Source organism: Chenopodium quinoa, unplaced genomic scaffold, assembly GCF_001683475.1.
Source record: "Chenopodium quinoa cultivar QQ74 unplaced genomic scaffold, ASM168347v1, whole genome shotgun sequence".
NCBI lineage: Eukaryota > Viridiplantae > Streptophyta > Magnoliopsida > Caryophyllales > Amaranthaceae > Chenopodium > Chenopodium quinoa.
The window spans coordinates 340,904-347,167 of NW_018744991.1; the positions used below are offsets into that span (position 1 = coordinate 340,904).

The 6,264-nt window shown below is 38.2% G+C and overlaps 1 non-coding gene across 1 annotated transcript; it reads left to right on the forward strand.

Annotated features, from left to right (window-relative positions):
* The first annotated feature begins 2,611 nt into the window (after positions 1-2,611).
* On the forward strand, positions 2,612-2,683 carry TRNAD-GUC. Its single transcript has one exon. It is a non-coding gene; the product is annotated as a tRNA-Asp (tRNA).
* Positions 2,684-6,264: the final 3,581 nt, after the last annotated feature.

A 6,264-nucleotide genomic window follows, 5' to 3' on the forward strand; every position in this document is an offset into this window, starting at 1 on the left:
AAGATAATAAATTTAGAGTTTGCAAATTTGTTATTAGAATCGTCTCCTTTTACTTTTTTTTTTAATTTTTTTTTAGTTTAAAGATGAGTACAATTGAAGTAACATGCGGTGTGATATTTCCTTCGATTTTAGTAAAGTAAATTTTGTATCCTTTTATTTTGTATAGAATGAAAATCACATTAATTTCAGTCATATAATTTTTGATTCGAATAATGTCCACGCATTAAGGCTAATTTTGAATCATATAGTGTTAAAGCCTCGGGTGTAATTCAAGTTGATTCTTGTCAGTTTACGAGACAACAGTCCATTTAGCATATAGGTTAACCAATAATTCCAGTTTCCACATGGCAAAATCTGATTATCTAAAATTGGGATTTGGAAACTTTAAGATATTTGTGGACAGTAGTCAAAGAAGAATTCTTTACATACAAGGAAAGGTCGTTGGAAGTTAGTTGGAATCTTTGCGGAATAGTAAAAAGTACTTAATAGAGTCATGTAATCAGTTAAAGGTAAGTTAAAAGATAGTTGGAGCATGCATTCATAAAGCCGTGATGTTGGGGGTTAATTTCATCCTCCAAGGAGAAAAGCTAGGGGTGGCAAACGGATCAGCTCGGGTCGGGTTCGTGTTCGGGTCACCTAGTTTCGGGTCAGGTGACCCCCAACCCGAACCTGATCCATTTAAGTTTTCAGGTTGAAAATCCCAACCCGAACCTGATATTTTCAGGTTCGGGTCAACCCGAAAATGACCTGATTCGACTTGTTTTTTTTTTCCTGTTCGAATTTTTTTAACATATTATACACAACATTCCTTGAATTCTTCTGGATCTATCAATCATAAAACCCAGAAAAATATTCAAACAAAAAACCCAGAAAACAATACAAACAAATCGCAAAAAAAAAAACAAAAAAAACCAGAAAAAATATGTAAAAAATCAGAATAACTAGATCGATGAAGAATAGGCGATTATCAGGAACAAAATGTATATACTTACATTATAATTTCATCAAAAAAAAATTATAATCAGAAATTTGAGAAAAATAAAACTAGATCTACAATCTAACCTAAATTTAAACTAGATCTAAAGTATAAAAAACCCCAACAATAGACGGTGACAGTGATGGTGGTCGGTCGGGCTTGCTGTGACAGTGACGCTGGCTAGCTTACTCACGTGACATTGTTGACTTGCTCGCGTGAAGAGAGAGAAATAGGAGCTTTTAAAGATTATTCGAATATAAAGAACAAAATTCACAAAAATCAGAGAAGAGAAGTTCAAATTCGGATTTTCTGGATGAATTGAAGCATTCTAGAGGAAGATTGAGAAGGAGAAGAGAACGAATGAGAAGAGATAAGGAGAAGAGAATGGATGAAGAGGGATATAGAAGGAGGAGAATGAGTGAAGAGAGATAAGGAGAAGAAGGAAAGAGAAAATGTAGGTGACGGCTTGTGAGAGTGAAAATGAGTTAGGGTTTATGCTTAAAGATTTGGGCTTGGGTTGGTAGTAGTCTTTTTTTTTTTTTTTTTTTTTTTTAAAATTTTCGGGTTAAGTGGGTCATTTTCGGGTTGAAATTTTCAACCTTAACCTAACCCATTTAATTTCGGGTCGGGTTCGTGTCAACCCATTTAAGTTTTCGGGTCAAAAATCTTAATCCAAACCCGCTATTTTCAGGTCGGGTTCGAGTCGGGTTTTCGGGTCGGGTCAGTTTTTGCCACCCCTAAGAAAAGCTAAGCCTGAAATCCTGAAACCCTCATTCAATCAAGATTTCAACTTTTAAGGGGAAAGGAATTCTAGTATTCTATTATACTTTGTTCTTTTGTACAGTAGTTTGTGTATTGTGTTCATATTACACTGGCCAATTATTATGGGTGCGATACTTGAAATGTAAGCTAACTAACCTGATTTGATTTGAACTGTAATTTGACCTGAGCATATAGTTATCAAGTACTTTGTATATTATTATGGAGTGGCCCAATTTAGAGCTAGCAAGTTTGGGCCAACAAATTTCAACCCGATACTTTAGACTAAATGGCTTTTTTTTTTAAAAGAAAACTAAAAAAAATAATTAGGTCTACTACTTGGATTAGTACGAAGTATTATTATGCTACTTAATGGTGTGAGCGAGTAATTGGGTTGGGTTTATATGGGTCAAATCATATCACTATAGTTTACAAATCAAATAGTGTCCATTTCAACTTCATAGTTTTGGGAAAAGGTCTACTTGAAGAATCCGAACACATTAGGCAAAAGTTTGTCCACATTTTCATTATTAGATCAACCTTACTGGTAAATTTAGGATGGCAAGCCCATACTCTATATATTTTCAATGGGTTAACCAAGATGAGCAGATCAACGTAATATTTGATTTGTAAACTGAAGTGACTCAATTTAAGCAATGCCCATATTCTACTTTCATCCTATAGTCTCGTGCATCGCCAATTGATTAGGTCCAAAGAGTGCGGAATGCTAAGGTTTTAACCAATCGAGTGAAAAGTATGCCGTGCACTAGGTCTAAACTCTGCTAGTCTGCTAATTTAAAACGGATCTATGCTTCAAACAAAAACGAATTTAGAAACTAGAGATTAAAAAACTTTCATATTCATCTAACATTCCAAGTCGTTGTAGTATAGTGGTAAGTATTCCCGCCTGTCACGCGGGTGACCCGGGTTCGATCCCCGGCAACGGCGTTTTTTGAGTTCTTTTTAAAACCAACATATTCTGAACTAAAGACATCAAATGGCTGTCAAACAGATTATAGTTTCGGAATAGTGCAATATTAATAGCCAATTTGACTTTATGATTCATGCATAAAGTTATACATATATTCATAATATTAATTTTTTTGGTGATTCATGCATTGTAGTCAACTAGTCATGTAAATACGTATTAGTACATATATTCATAATATTAATTTTTTAATATTATTTACCTATTTATAATAAAAATATTAATGATTAAAGTTATACATTGATTATTAAAAAAGAGAAAGTGTTTCATTGGAAAAAAAAAAAAAAAAAAAACACAGAGGAGTATGTTATAGAAAGAGTACTTGCATAAGTTGCATGAATGCAGGCTAACCGTGTATATTTGCTAAGCTCGTAACGAGTGTTTAATGTAGGAATAATGAGTTAGCATGGAATTGAAGTGTTTATAAATTATAATAATGCACTTAATCTAAAAATTGCAAATTTTGTTGCTTAGCAGTTGCATGAATGCTTGAGTTTGTTTAAAATTGGTTCAGCAAAAGAACTTTGTTTAAAATTGGTTCAGCAAGAGAACTACTACCGGAGAGTAGAAGAAAATGACACTTAAAAATACCAATTGTACATTAATTGTTCACATGCATGGAGTCATAGAGAGAGTTTTTCATCCAAGACCAAGAACCTTTTTTCAGCACCATTGAATTTATTATACATAAACAATTATTTTAATATCTCTAACAAGTCCACCAAAGTCGTAGTATAGTGGTAAGTATTCATGCTTGTCACGCGGATGACCCGGGTTTGATCCCCTTTTTTAGTACTATTGAGATATTCCCTATGTCAAATTTGTTGACACACTTTGACCTTAAACGATAAACACTCTTTACAACTAATCACGACTTCTCCCGCTTTAAAGTGAACAATCACCGACAGAGGTCAACTCGCAAGAGTCAGGATTTCTCTTTGCCCTATTTTATCACTTGTTATGGTTCATTTTTGTAAACCAAACTTTTAACTCCTATAAACACAAATTTTTGTTAGACCTCAAAGCCTTTTCCATTTCCTTATGAATATTGAAAGTCGACCTGGGAAAAAACGTGCTAACAAACAATCATTGCTTAAAAAAAAAAAAAAAAAGGTATCAAATGTATTTATGCACAAGGTCTTACTTATGTGAAGCAAAAAATTGTAGTGATTTAGATTAATATAAACGGAAATGATATACATAGTCATCATTGCCACATATCAAATGACTGAATACACAAGTGAAAATATTAAGCTAAATCGAACAATAATTACATAGATCAACATACAATTAGCATGTATTCCAAAAATTATTATTACGGAGTACTGATTTAGGACATATACTCCTTCCGTTTCATAATGTTCAGTGCATTTACAGTTCATTACGCAACCCAATGTACATTTTCTATCATTAATATCTAGAATTGCATGTTTGTAAAAATTATAGCGATTGAAAATTAATAATGTACTCATCAAAACGAATCAAACAAGACCTCACATGACTATATTTATTCTTATATATCGATAAAAATATCAATGATTCTCTCTACATGTGAATAGTGTCAAAAAATCACTTTGCATAGAACATTATGAAACGGAGAAAGTATATAATGCTTATATGTTGCCCTTTAGCTAGTTACATTCATCCATTACAATCATAACTATCTTCCATGTAGGGGTGTACACCGGTCCAAAACCGGACCGGACCTGGACCGGACCTGTTTGGACCGGGGACCTGAATTGGGTAATTATGAGGACCGGGGACCGGACCTGAATTAACAGGTCCGGTTCCGGGCCAGACCTGAAAAATCAGGTCCGGTCCGGGTTTGGACCTGAATGGACCTGTTTTGTGTCTTTTTCGTTTTTTTTTTAATACAAAACCTGTTGGACCTGCATATGGACCTTGATTAGGGGATTTTGCTCCCACCAATCGGAATGCGCCACGTAGGCCAATCAGGTCCTGCCAAGTGTCCCCCAGTTGGAACTGTCAGGGCTTACCACGTGGCACGCGCTTATTCGTCCACCTTGGACCTATTATGTCATGACATGTGACATACTCCATGCCTAATGGAGAAACCGGCCACCCAGGCCCAACTTCCGAGGGAAGCCCAATCAGCCCTAGGTTAACCTAAACCTAGGATGGGCACGTTTCCCAAGGTTATAAATACCTCCCTTAATCCTCATTAAGGGGGAGCACGAAAAAAAAACACATTAATTACACACAGTAATAACCGGCTGATCTCGCTAACAAAGCAGATTACCTACATTAAACACTCTCACCTAGAGAGACCCAATCACTTTAATTTCCGCATTAATTACTCCTTAATCAAGTACTAACTTGACCGTTGGAGGCGGAGCTCCCACCACCAGGAGTCTCCGTTATTTTGCAGGTACAGGCGTCCGGTTCTAGTCTCGGAATTGTAACTCTCCCGCAGGACATCAGAAAACCCCGAAACTTTGGCGCCGTCTGTGGGGAGAGTACTTCTGAGATGGCATCCAAGTCTGTACCGACTCCTGAAGAGAGGCGTCCCCTAGACGACCCTCAAGTTCAGTCGGACCATGATACCGAGAGTGAATTTGAAGTTGAAGCTCACACAGCTTCAGACGGGACCCTAAGGGCCCGACGTACCCGTCATACCGAAAGGAGGGAACGGGAACATCTTCAAACTGGAAGTGAGCCAGCAGGCGCACCGCCTGTTCGGCAACAGTCGACTGATGGGTCTGCTCCCATCACAAGGAACGAACTCATGACCTTCATGAGGAACTTCAAGGGAGAGATTCAAGAGTTGATCAACAAGAAGCCGCCTGCTCCAGTCAAGGAGCAGTCGGCTAAGAAACCCTCCACTTCACTGAAGAGGAAGCCAGTTCAAGGGCGAGAGGCGACTCCTCATCCTAAATCTAGGAAGCGGGAGCCACCTGCCCTTGATTTCACAAAATTCCGTTTTCCTACAGGAAATAGGAAACCTGTTCGTCATATTCAGGCGGACGGGTCGAAGCAAACATTCACAGACGCTCGGCTACTGCTAGAGCAGAAGAAGAGTGACCGATTGTCAGAGTCGGCCTCTACTTCAAACTTTCAAGACAGTCTGCGAAATGCCTCGATGAGGCATACTCAGTCGTATCATGAGAGTCAGTCAGGCGGCACCTCCCGTCAGTCCGGCTTTCATAGCGACCAGGCGGTACCAAACTTACCATTTGTGCCGCAACAACAGTATTTTTTGTAGCCACCTCCGTTTGGTGGACCTGCAGCAAAAAACGTCCAACCTATGGACTGGCAGCTACGGTTGCTTAGACTTGGTGAACAGCCGTCGGCCTTCTCCAAGGAAATTACTGAAGCCGCTCAGCCGGCCAAAGTGAAAAATTTACTAGTAGGCGCCTATGACGGCACTACTAACCCAGAAGACCATCTGATGGCATTCACCAACCTCATGTACCTTCAAGGGTTGGATGATCCCACTTGGTGCAAGTGTTTCCCAGCGACTCTCAAAGGAATCGCACAACAATGGTTCGACAACCTGCCGACTGGTTGTGTAAATAGCTTC